Raw genomic sequence first — 12981 nt, forward strand, 5'->3', positions numbered from 1 at the left:
TCCTCACAGGGCAGTGGCGGGAATTGAACCCGGGTCGCCTGTAACGTAGAGTGTTGTGCTAGCCACTATCTACTGTCCAGCCAACCCCCACCTAATTGCAGGACAATTGACCTCCGATCTCCGCTCCAAGCTGTAATAGCGTTGCGCAAACTGCTGCAAAGCCACCGCGGTGCCCCATTACTAATATAGAAATAGGATCTGGATTACTATTGTATATTATGTCTGTTACTAACTCTCATGACAAGTAAATCTGAATATAAACACCTTAGTTGAGGGAAAGGAGCCCCTGCACGTCCCTTTATAATCTTCCGACAGTGAACTGAGATCCAATATTAGCAGCTATTGTGCACTAGAGGAGGGTGGGATTGAGGAGTTTCAAAGCCGACAATGGCGCACAGCGGGGTGTGTTGGGGAGCTGAGGAGACGCGAATCCCTCCGGTGGCTCCTGCAATCCGTTCCGGGTTTTGGTGCCTGCTCGCCAGCTTTATCCAGATTGCAATTAACATTGTGCAGTGAGCCAGTGCAGTTGGAACACCTGAATCGCGCGGCGTTCTGCCACGTTTGGATAACCGGCTGCCTGTAGAGGGGTCCTCCTAGCAGCATGACTTAAGCTGCTGGAACAGAGCGAGACAGAGCCTGTGGATTTGGACGCTACAGGTTGCTAATCCGTCCCGGACCCTGTCCGTCTCCTCCTGCCTGCCGGTTTCCCGAATGTAGGTAAGGTTGCGAGCTTGGGAATCTGTGTGTGTGGGTGTGTGTGCATATGTGCATGCGTGTGTGTTGTCCCTGGTGACAGGTGGACTTCAGTGTAGGCAACCGATATGATTCTTCTCACAAAAACTGCCTGTGTCAGACTCCTGCATTAAAATATATTAAACTTCCTGCCCGTTACGCTGCTGGCATTTGGGGTACCGGTGAACATCCTCCATCTCTGGCAGTGTTCAGGGCTCCCACATCGTGCCAGTAGCTCCTGTCGTTTTCACTACTGTCAGTCACGCAAGTCCCGGGTGGAGACTCAGGAATACCGTCGCACTCAGATGTAGAAGGATTCCTCATTGCTATTTCCGTAACAATTTTGTTTGACAGGTCAGGGTTGTTATCCCTCAACCTGGAGGACTGGTGGGCCACTCTTAGTCTGACCTCTTCCCTTTGACCTGCTTGGCATGGGTGACCCTACCAAGAGCCAAAGCGTAAAGCCCTGACTCCAGCCAGCACAGCTCTCTGGGTCACTGAGGCACGCGAGCCTCCAAACCCTACCACAAGATTGTGGTCCTCTTGGAAGAAGAAGATTCATTTTGCCTTCATTTGTCCGCGCACACCTCGAAATATACAGTGGAATGTGCTGTTTTTGCGTCAACGACCAGCGCAGGCCGAGGATGTGCTGGGTCAGCCCGCAGGTGTTGCCACATCTCTGGCGCCAAGGGACGTGGCCACAGCTTACTTACCCTAACCTGCATGCCTTTGAACTGTGGGATGAACCCCACGGGGTTCCACGGGAGAAGGGACAAACAGTGGCGGGAACTGAAACCCACGGTTAGTGTTACTCTAACCGTGCCATGCATTTTTACACCTTTCCCCCTACACTCCCACTCCCCCTACTAACCCTCTCCAAGTTCAGGTTCAGCTGCTCCTGTGAGTACTGACAGTGATCTGCCTCTGTGCTGATGCTTCCAGGGGCTTGTGTCAGATCTCGGACTGAGCTCCCGGCAGCACGCTGCTCAGTCCTGCAAGCCATCGCTGTGCCAGGGAGGTCGGCAAGACGCAGAGTCACGGGGGAGAGAGTGAGAGGTCTGAGTAGCTCGAGGGAAGTTGGCAGTGTCCAGGGGACACATCCTCAGCATATAAGGACATCCATTTAGAGCCGAGATGAACAGGGATTTCTTTAGCCAGAGGACGGTGAATCTGTGAATTCGTTGTCACAGATGGCTGTGGAGGCCAAGTCACAGGGTATATTTAAAGTGGAGGTTGACGGGTTCTTGGTTAGTCAGGGTGTCAAAGGTTACGGGGAGAAGGCAGGAGAATGGGGCTGAGAGGGTTAATAGATCTTCCATGAGGGAAGGGCGGAGCAGACTCGACAAGATGAATGGTCCAATTCTCTTGTGGTCTTATGATCTTAACTCGCCAGAGCTAGTAGACAATTAGCATAGAGGAAAGAAGAGCCTGTTTTCCAATTGTAAAATCGGCCGACTCCATCATAGGCACTAGGCCTCCCCAGCGCCTTCAAAAAGATGGCATCCATTATTAAGGACCTCCATCTCCAAGGACATACCTTTACTCTTTGCTGCCATCAAGGAGCAGGTACAGGAGCCTGAAGACACGCACTCAACGTTTTAGGAACAGGTTTTTCCCCTCTGCCAGGTAGTGTTCATGGGACAGATGGACCATTCAGAAACCTGATGACGGCAGGTGGGGAAGAAGCTGTTCCTGTTCCACTGGGCACGTGTCCTGTTTCTCCTCCTGGGTGGCATGCCCTGGGCAGTGAGGGTCCTTCAGGGCGGATGCCGCTTTCATGAGGCACCGCTGTTTGAAGATATTGTTGGTGGTGGGGGGCATTGCTGCGGTGATGGAGCTGGCTGGTTCCGCAATTCCTTGCGGCTTTTTCTGAGCCTGTGCTGCGGCCCGTCCGTGCAGCCAGTCAGAATGCTCTCCACGGTACACTGAAACAATTACGACCTGCAAAATAGAGCCCAGTGCAGTTGGGGAATCAGGTGCCAGGTCATCAGGATATAGATTGATTGTCAGGACTAGCGGAGCAGTCAGGAGTCTTGTAACAGGGTTAACGTTTGATGGCTCTAGGCTTCTACTTGCTGGAGTTCAGAAGAATGAGGGGAGATTTCATTGAAATCTAATGAATATTGAAAGGACTTGGAGAGGATGTTTCCTATAGTGGGGGAGTCTAGGACCAAAGGGAACAGACTCGGAGAAGAGAGACATCCATTTGGAACAGATGAGGAAAAAATTTCTTTAGCCAGAGGGTGGTGAATCTGTGGTATTCGTTGCCACAGACAACTGTGGAAATGAAGTCATTAGATATATTTAAAGTGGAGGTTGATAGGTTCCTGATTAATCAGGGTTTGAAAGGTTATGGGGAGAAGGCAGGAGAATAGATTTGAGAGGGATAGTCAATCAGCTATGATGGGATCACTTCAGACTTTTCCAGTTTGAACTCCATCTGCCACTTCTCAGTACAGGTCTGCATCCTGTCACAGTCCCATTGTAACCTAAGACAAGCTTCGATACCACCCACAACTCTACCAGCCTTTCATGGCATCTGTAAATCTGTATCTTACCGAATCAAGCACTTGTCAAAAGTCTGCCTATAAATCAATTCATAAACTGAGACACATTCTGCCAAATGATTTGGGGTTCACTCAGCACTCCTCCCCTTGTCCTGCTTGTACCACCAAAAGTCTCCCTCCCCTGATTTGTGACATTTACCGGGAGAGTTGCACACAAAGGTCCGAAGCATTGTTGAGGATCCCGACCACAATCTCTCTGACCCACTACCGTCAGGAAGGAGGTACGGGAGCACCAGGACTGGGACTGTCACACTGGGTAACAGCGTCCTCCCTCTGCCACCACCGAGGTCCCGTCACGGGGACAGCGAGCTGTTTACTGATCAGCCTCGGCACAGACCCGGCGGGTTGTTCTCGTGATGCGCTGGAGGACGGAGTTTTTGACCGCACACTCTGTGGGATATAAACAATCCCTCTACCGTCAGTAAGGGGGTACAGGAGCATCAGGACTCGGACTGCCTTAGGCTGTGAGACTAATGAATACCCTGCCACCACCGAGGTCTTGTAACCAGGACAGCAAGCTGTTTACTGTTTATCTGTGCTGTGCTCAACACGCACTTTGAGTAATATTATATTAACTTATCTGTGGTAATTTCTGCTGTGTCTGATGCATCTTGTGGGTGCACAGTGTAGGAGCGTTGCGATAGCTGCTGCATTCTTCTGACAGCTCTCCTTGTAGATGTACTCGATGGTGAGGAGGGCTTTTCCTGCAATAGACTGGGCTGTACTCACCACTTTCTGTGGCCTTTTCCATTCCTGGGCATTGGTGTTTCCGTACCAGGCTGTGATGCAGCCAGCTGGGGTAATCTCCACCCTGAGTGCACGTGTATAGATAGAGTTGTAGGGAAGATGCCGTTTAGCTGGAAAGGGTGCAGAGGAGATTTCTGAGGATAAGGAGATCTTGGGCAAGCTGGGATGGCGTGTAAGAGACTAAGGGGTGATCTTAGATTAGGTGTACAGGTCATACAGTCTTCTGGAATCAAGAACTAGGTTTAAGGTGAGAGGGGAGCGATTACACAGGGACTGAAAGGGCAGCCTCACCCAGAGGGTGGTGTGTGTGTGGGACGAGCTGCCAGAGCAGGTGGCATCTAAAAGGCACGGTACCAGCCGGCGGCGTAGTGGTATCGGCACCGGACTCCGAGGCAAGTGGCCCCGGGCTGGAGTCCAGCCAGCCCCTCGCGCGCTTTCCATCCGTGCTGGCTGGCAACTCGGCCTCAGTTTAGAAGAAAACAGTCAAATGGTAAGGAAACGGCAAAACGTGCCGCCCAGACGTGAAACGCAGCGACAACAAAAGGCACTTAGACTGGTACGTGGATAGGAACAGTTTAGAGCAGGGGTTCCCAACCTGCATCCCTTGCTTAATGGTATTGCTCCATGACGTAAAGGAGGCTGGGAATCCCTGATGTGGGCCGAACGATGCCAAACAGGACTGGCTTGGGTCAGTATGGACCTGTTGGTCTGAAGGGCCTGTTTCTGCATGTGTGTGACAAAAACTGGGACACTTTGAAAGAATCTCTTAAAGTGTGCTGGGGCCTGTGTGTACTCTCTGTATAATGGGCAGAAAAGGGATTCAGCATTTTCATTCAACTGAGTGGATGGCCAGCTTTCTTTGCTGCTTTTGCTGATCAAGAACCTATCAACCTCCTCTTTAAATATACCCAATGACCTGGCCTCCACAGCCGCCTGTGGCAATGAATTCCACAGATCCACCACCCTCTGGCTAAAGAAATTCCTCCTCATCTGTGTTCTGAAGGGATGTCCTTCTATTGTAAAGAATGGATTTGGTCAAATCTTTAAGGATTATTGTGAGCAGCTTTGCCCCCCCCCCCCCCGCCCCCACCCCACACCATCCAGTTCTTGGTGGAATTAGTGAAATTTTGTGTTGACAGGCAGGGAACATGGAGCCTGTTCCTTTAAGTCTATCAAGCACAAGGGGTTAACGTATGAGGAGTGTTTGATGGCTCTGGGCCTGTACTTGCTGGAGTGTAGAAGAATTGGTTTGTGGTGGGGGACTCGCATTGAAACCTACCGAGAATTGAAAGGCATAGATAGTAGATGTGGAGAAGATATTTCCTATAGAGGTGGAGTCTCTTACTAAAGTGGACAGCCTCAGAATAGAGGGATGTCCCTATACAGCAGAGGTTTCTTTAGCCATAGGGTGGTGAATCTGTGGATTTCATTGCCACAGACGGCTGTGGAGGCCAGGTTACTGGCTAAACTTAAAGCGGAGATTGATAGGTTCTTGATTAGTCAGGGCATCAGCGGTTATGGGAGAAGTCAGGAGAATGGGGTTAGAGAGACAATTCCCAAATCAGCCATGATGGAATGGTGGAGCAGACTCGATGGGCTGAATGGCCTAATTCTGCTCTTGTTTTATTATCTGTAAACACAGAATGCCAACGTGGATCTGCTTTCTGCTCGAGGAATCAACAGGTGCAAGTGGACTTGTCTGTCTTCAGAGTACAGTACTCAATATTCTTGCATTGTTATGTGTTGCAACAAAGAATGCTGGGCAGTGTTTTTGCGGCAGCTCCGTGTGCAGTGAGGATTGCCCGGAGTGTTGCTTTAAAAATTGATTGAGTTGCCAGCTGCAGTATGTACTCATCGATGAAATGTACTACACAAGCTTACTAAGGCTGTTTCAGCGCCCCTTCCAGACTGCTGGGAACCCCTGCGCCCCCTTGCCAAGGAGAACGAGGGGATGGATGTACCGCTGTCTGCGGGCTACCCGTCGAAGGCTCACCATCGTGAGACCTGGTTGATGCAGGGTTTTAGCACAAAATGCTGACAGTTCTTCCCCTCCCATTGATGCTGCGAGACCCGCTGACTTGAGTGCTGCTCCTGTTTCCAGCGTTCAGACTCCTGCATCTCTCTCCGCTGCGAAACATTTCATCATCGATCAAAGGGACTTGAACTCCCGGACATTCCCCTTTAAAACCCCACACCGTGTGAACACTCAATACCGCAGTTTGAGGTGGTTCCTCAGTTCCACTTTCTCAAAGCCAGTCAGGTTGAGCGGGAAATATTGACCTTGCTGTTGACATGCATCATCATCAGCTAAAGAAATATTCCAACTAAAATTCTGCACAGTTCTTCAGAAGGTCACAAAATCTGCTGATAGGTAAACAGGCTGACTCTGATGAGAGTTCATTATTTGATTTGGTAATTGTGCATATTAGTCACTAGATGTATGTCGTAGCACCCGACATTTTAAGACAGTTCTGCTCCACCTATAAGCATTGGAAGTTGTCGTCAGTGCGGAGGTAAAATGCCTCGATCTCAGTAGCCTTGTACAACCCGACCACCTGCCGCGGCATCTGCATTCCCTCACTGGTCTCTCGGGCATTTCTGATTTCCATCGCTGCGCCATTTGGTGTCTGAACCTTCAGCTGCTGGGAGGCGATGTCCAGGCACTTTCCTCGCTAAGCCCCCGAGCTTGCCCCTCTAAACCCTCCACTTGGACCGTGTTGTGGACGCAGGCCTGGCTTCTCAACCAGAGCCTGACAGGACCTGATTCCACATATCATTGTCATAGAAAAGTACAGCACAGAAACAGGCCCTTCAGCCCACAATGTTAAAGAAACATAGAAAACCCACAGCACAATACAGGCCCTTCGGCTCACAAAGCTGTTCCGAACACGTCCCTACCTTAGAACTACCTAGGCTTACCCGTAGCCCTCTATTTTTCTAAGCTCCATGTACCTATCCAGGAGTCTCTTAAAAGACTGTATCGTTTCCGCCTCCACCACCGTCGCTGGCAGCCCATTCCACGCACTCACCACTCTGTGTTTTTAAAAAAAATACTCCTGACATCTCCTCTGTACCTACTTCCAAGCACCTTAAAACTGTGCCCTCTCGTGCTAGCCATTTCAGCCCTGGGAAAAAGCCTCTGACTATCCACACGATCAATGTCTCTCATCATCTTATACACCTCTATCAGGTCACCTCTCATCCTCCGTCGCTCCAAGGAGAAAAGGCCGAGTTCACTCAACCTATTCTCATAAGGCATGCTCCCCAATCCAGGCAACATCCTTGTAAATCTCCTCTGCATCCTTTCTATGGTTTCCACATCCTTCCTGTAGTGAGGCGACCAGAACTGAGCACAGTACGCCAAGTGGGGTCTGACCAGGGTCCTATATAGCTGCAACATTACCTCTTGGTTCTTAAACTCAATCCCATGGTTGATGAAGGCCAATACACTGTATGCCTTCCTAACCACAGAGTCAACCTGCGCAGCTGCTTTGAGCATCCTATGGACTCGGACCCCAAGATCCCTCTGATCCTCCACACTGCTAAGAGTCTTACCATTAATACTATATTCTGCCATCACATTTGACCTACCAAAATGATCCACCTCACACTTATCTGGGTTGAACTCCATCTGCCACTTCTCAGCCTAGTTTTGCATCCTATCAAGGTCCCGCTGTAACCTCTGACAGCCCTCCACACTATCCACAACACCCCCAACTTCTGTGTCATCAGCAAATTTACTAACCCATCCCTCCACTTTCTCATCCAGGTCATTTATAAAAATCACGAAGAGTAAGGGTCCCAGAACAGATCCCTGAGGCACACCACTGGTCACCGACCTCCATGCAGAATACGATCTGTCTAGAACCACTCTTTGCCTTCTGTGGGCAAGCCAGTTCTGGATCCACAAAGCAATGTCCCCTTGGATCCCATGCCTCCTTACTTTCTCAATAAGCCTTGCATGGGCTACCTTATCAAATGCCTTGCTGAAATCCATACACACTACATCTACTGCTCTACCTTCATCAATGTGTTTAGTCACATCCTCAAAAAATTCAATCAGGCTCATAAGGCACAACCTGCCTTTGACAAAGCCATGCTGACTATTCCTAATCATATTATGCCTCTCCAAGTGTTCATAAATCCTGCCTCTCAGGATCTTCTCCATCAACTTACCAACCACTGAAGTAAGACTCACTGGTCTATAATTTCCTGGGCTATCCCTACGCCCTTTCCTGAATAAGGGAAAAACATCCGTAATCCTCCAATCCTCCAGAACCTCTCCTGTCCTCATTGATGATGCCAGAGGCTCAGCAATCTCCTCCCTCGCTTTCCACAGTAGCCTGGGGTACATCCCGTCCGGTCCTGGTGACTTATCCGACTCGATGCTTTCCAAAAGCTCCAGCACATCCTCTTCCTTAATATCCACATGCTCAAGCTTTTCAGTCCACTGCAAGTCATCCCTACAATCGCCAAGATCCTTTTCCGTAGTGAATACTGAAGTAAAGTATTCATTAAGTACCTCCTCTGTCTCCTCCGGTTCCATACGCACTTTTCCACTGTCACACTTGATTGGTCCTATTCTCTCACGTGTTATCCTCTTGCTCTTCACATACCTGTAGAATGCCTTAGAGTTTTCCTTAATCCTGTCTGCCAAGGCCTTCTCATGGCTCCTTCTGGCTCTCCTAATTTTATTCTTAAACTCCTTCCTGCTAGCCTTAATCTTCTAGATCTCTATCATTACCTAGCTTTTTGAACCTTTCGTAAGCTCTTCTTTTCTTGACTAGATTTATTACAGCCTTTGTACACCACGGTTCCTGTACCCTACCATCCTTCCCCTGTCTCATTGGAATGTACCTATGCAGAACCCACGCAAATACCCCCTGAACATTTGCCACATTTCTTCTGTGTTTCCCTGAGAACCAATTTATTCCCAATTTATGCCTCCAAGTTCCTGCCTAATAGCCCCATATTACCCCTTAGTCTAATTGAATGCTTTCCTAAATTGTCTGTTCCTATCCCTCTCCAATGCTATGGTAAAGAAGATAGAATTGTGATCACTATCTCCAAAATGCTCTCCCACTGAGAGACCTGGCACCTGACCAGGTTCATTTCCCAATACCAGATCAAGTACAGCCTCTCCTCTTGTAGGCTTATCTACATACTGTGTCAGGAAACCTTCCTGAACACACCTAACAAATTCCACACCTCTCACTCTAGGGAGATGCCGATCAATATTTGGGAAATTAAAATCTCCCACCACAACAACCCTTTTATTATTACACCCTTCCAGAATCTGTCTCCCTTTCTGCTCCTTGATGTCCCTGTTACTATTGGGTGGTCTGTATATACAAAAAAACACCCAGTAGAGTTATTGGCCCTGTCCTATTCCTAACTTCCACCCACAGAGACTCCGTAGACAATTCCTCCATGACTTCCTCCTTTTCTGCCAGCCGTGACACTATCTCTGATCAACAGCCACACCCGCACCTCTTTTGCCTCCCTCCCTGTCCTTTCTGAAATATCTAAAGCCTGGCACTTGAAGTAGCCATTCCTGGCCCTGTACCATCCAAGTCTCTGTTCTGGGCACAACATCGTAGCTCCAAACCAATTAGCCTAACAATTCCCGATTGAGTGAATCCATTCTGCCTGCCTGTGGGTCCCTATCCCTCAGTTCTCTGCACATTCATGTGCCTAAAAGCGTCTTACATGTCTCAATCATATCTACTTCCAGCACCACCCCTGGCAGTGCATATCAGGCATCCACAACTCCGCTTAAAAAAAATCTTGCCCCGCACATCTCCTTTGTATTTTCCACTTCAGGCATCATATTGGGACCCTTTTGGAGGAACAGTCCTGTTCAACCCAGTATTAGATTCCATTTTATCTGGTAAAGATCAAAGAACAATTCTATATTTACAATGCTTCCTTTGAATTACATACAACATTCACGCATACTCCAGATGCCCAAAATGAATGCTAATCCGCATATCAGGTTTTTCAATTAATTGCCATTCACAGCTCTGTTGTCCAGAGCTGCATTTTAAATTTAATCTACCGTCGGTGTTTAGGTCTAAGATTGGTTGCTGAAGTTGATATTGTGCTGTACACCCCTCGTCCAGAATATGCTGTAACAGCGTAGACGTCTTGGATGGCACAGCAGTGTCACGTTTACAGCGCCAGCGATTGGGGTCTGATTCCTGTCGCTGTCTGAGTAGAACCTTCTCCCTGTGACGATCTGGGTTTCCTCCTGGTGCTGGAGGAACCTTCTCCCTGTGACCATCTGGGTTTCCTCCCACATCGCCAAGACGTACGGGTTAAGGTTAGTGCGTTGTTGTGTGACGTAGGTGCCAGAAGTGTGTTGACAATTGCGGGCCGTCCCCAGCACATCCTCTGTGTTGGTCATCGAGGCAAAGGATGCATTTCACTGGTAAAGATAGGAAGGATCAGGAAGCTTTAGAGAGGGCGCAGAGGAAAGTTACCAGGATGCTGCCTGGATTCGGACAGGCGGAGCGAGCTTGGGCTTTTCTCCTTGGAGAGAAGCAAGAGGTGACCGAAGGGGGTTAATTTCATTTGCCCTATCACTGAAATGTTCCCACAAGCTATGGACTCACTTTCAAGAACTCTTCATCTCATGTCTTCTACTTATTTATCATAAATTGTTTGTTTTTGTGTTTGCACACTGGTTCAATGCCTAAGTTAGTGTGGTCTTTCATTGATTCTATTATAGATTTATTGAATATGCCCACAGGAAAATGAATCTCAGGTGTCACGTATGTACTTTGATAATTTAACCTTTTTTACTTTGTAGATGGTAAGAGGAATAGATCAAGTGGATAGCCAGAGACATTTTCCCAGGGCGCAAACGTTACAATTTTAAGGTGATTGGAGGAAAGTATTGGGGGGGGGAGGGGAGTGAGAGGTAGTTGTTTTTTTTTACAGAGGGTGGTGGCTTTACTGTTTGGAGTGATGGAGGGTGAGAGGTGACTTGATAGGTGTACATGATGATAAGAGGCATAGATAGTGGGTGACCAGAGACTTTTTCCCAGGGTGAAAATGGCTAATACAAGGGGGCATAAGAGACTCTTAGGCACTTGGATGATAGAAAAATTGGGGGTTATGCAGAAGGGAAGTGTTAGATTGACCTTGGAGTAGGTTAACAGGTCGGCACAATAAACCATTCTATTAGCCAAATTGAATATCAAGGCCACCTTTCCCGGTAGTCCCACTTGACAGATCGGACTCCTGTCTCCTCGGCCGAGTTACTGACAGGTTCACAGTTTGGCCAAGGCAGCTGCCTCAGCTTTCGTCATCCTGGCTTTTGCGGGGAAGGAGCAGCGGTTCTGTTTACTTCTGGGCCTCCCGAGCTCACGGCACGGCGCAAACAGTCAGGAGCACAGGAAGTGGTGGCTGTGTTCTAGTTCGGATGCCCACGTTACTTGATTGAAGATTTACGAATGTGTCAAGGCATCTGTTGTCGTTCTGGCTTCTGTTGTCCCTTGGGCTTCTGTTCCTGGTTCTCCTGGTAATCTCGTCTGTAGTGTGGCATCATGCTATCAGATCCTCAATGTTGTCCAAGTTTGCCTGCAGTTTGTATACAGTACTGTACAAAAGTCATATCTAGGGTGCTGAGAGGTTTGCACTGTACTATAGTGATTTTGTGTCTTGCACAGCGCTGCTGCCTTAAAAAAACACAACGTTCATGTCATATGTGAGTGATGCTAAACCTGATCCTGATACGGGTCTCAGTTGTGGAAGAGGGCAGGGAGAAGGGAATCATGGTTGGGGAGAGGGGAGGGAGTGGGAACCACCAGAGAGACAGTCTGTAATGATCAATAAAACAATTGCTTGGAATCAAATGACCTTGCCTGGTGTTTCAGGGCTGGGAGTGTCTGCCCCACCACCACCCCGGCACTTCTCTGCCACCTGTCCCACACTCCTCCCGCCAGCGCCCCACCCTCGCCATTCCCGAGGTCCTTTGCTCCCGCCAGATTTACAAACTCGCTCTCCGCTCTGGCCCTGCGCAAAACCCTCAGGCGCCCTAGCTCTATATATGTGACTCACAGTACTGTACCTGGTTCACCTTGTAACTTTCCGACTGGCAATATATTAAAAAAAACCCCCCGAGCTTGCTGGGATTGCTCAGCAGGCACAGATCCTGGAGTATTCCCTGAGCCAGTCCTGATGAAGGGTGTCGGCCTGGGCCTGAAACGTCCATGCCTTCTGTGGGGAGTTTGTGTATTCTCCCTGTGCCCAGGTAGGCTTCCTCTGGGTGCTGCGGTGACTCCCACGTTCCGAAGGAGTGGGTGAGATGCACTGGCACCAGAAGCTTGGTAGCCCTTGCGGGACGTCCCAAGTGCGATCCTTGCACTGTGGTCTTTGATGCAAAACGATGCATTTCCCTTGCACGTTTTGTACGTCTTTCCGTAAGGGTGGTGATGGGGTCGAGAGGGTTAGTAAATCTGCCATGATGGAATAGCGGAGCAGACTTGATGGGCCAAAAGGGCCTGTGTTGTGTTGTCTTGTCTTTGGGAGAATAAAGACCCTAAGTGCCTGGCCGTATACCTCCCTGTGTTCCATCTGCCACTTTTGCCCATTCTCCTCCTTCAGGCTCCCTGCTTTCTCAACACTTCCTGCCCCTCCCATCTCTCCCCTTACAAGTGGGGGTGATCATTTAAATCTGGGGTACATAGGAGTGTCTCCAGAAATTCCTACCCTAGAGGGGGGGCATGAGGTCTGAAACATAAAACCATGAGACATGGGAGCAGAATTAGGCCATTTGGCTCTGCCATTCCATCATGGCTGATTTATTTTCCCTTTCAACCCTAATCTCCTGCCTTCTCCCTGTAATCTTTGACACCCTGACTAATCAAGAACCTATCAATCTCTGTCTTAAGTATACCCAGTCACCTGGCCTCCACATAGATTCACTACC

General features: G+C 49.0%; 1 protein-coding gene across 5 annotated transcripts in view; it reads left to right on the forward strand.

Annotated features, from left to right (window-relative positions):
* Positions 1 to 12981, forward strand: part of mark2b (MAP/microtubule affinity-regulating kinase 2b) — a 180669-nt gene that overhangs the window by 33002 nt on the left and 134686 nt on the right. The window contains exon 1 of one of the 5 annotated variants that reach the window (XM_072246004.1): positions 556 to 717. The exons of the other annotated variants lie outside the window; for them this stretch is intronic. The gene's annotated coding sequence lies outside the window, so the exon portion shown is untranslated. Of the gene's footprint in view, positions 1 to 555; positions 718 to 12981 lie in introns of those variants that run through there. 5 annotated transcript variants of the gene reach the window in all.

The sequence above is a fragment of the Mobula birostris genome, chromosome 28, assembly GCF_030028105.1.
Source record: "Mobula birostris isolate sMobBir1 chromosome 28, sMobBir1.hap1, whole genome shotgun sequence".
Taxonomy (NCBI): domain Eukaryota; kingdom Metazoa; phylum Chordata; class Chondrichthyes; order Myliobatiformes; family Myliobatidae; genus Mobula; species Mobula birostris.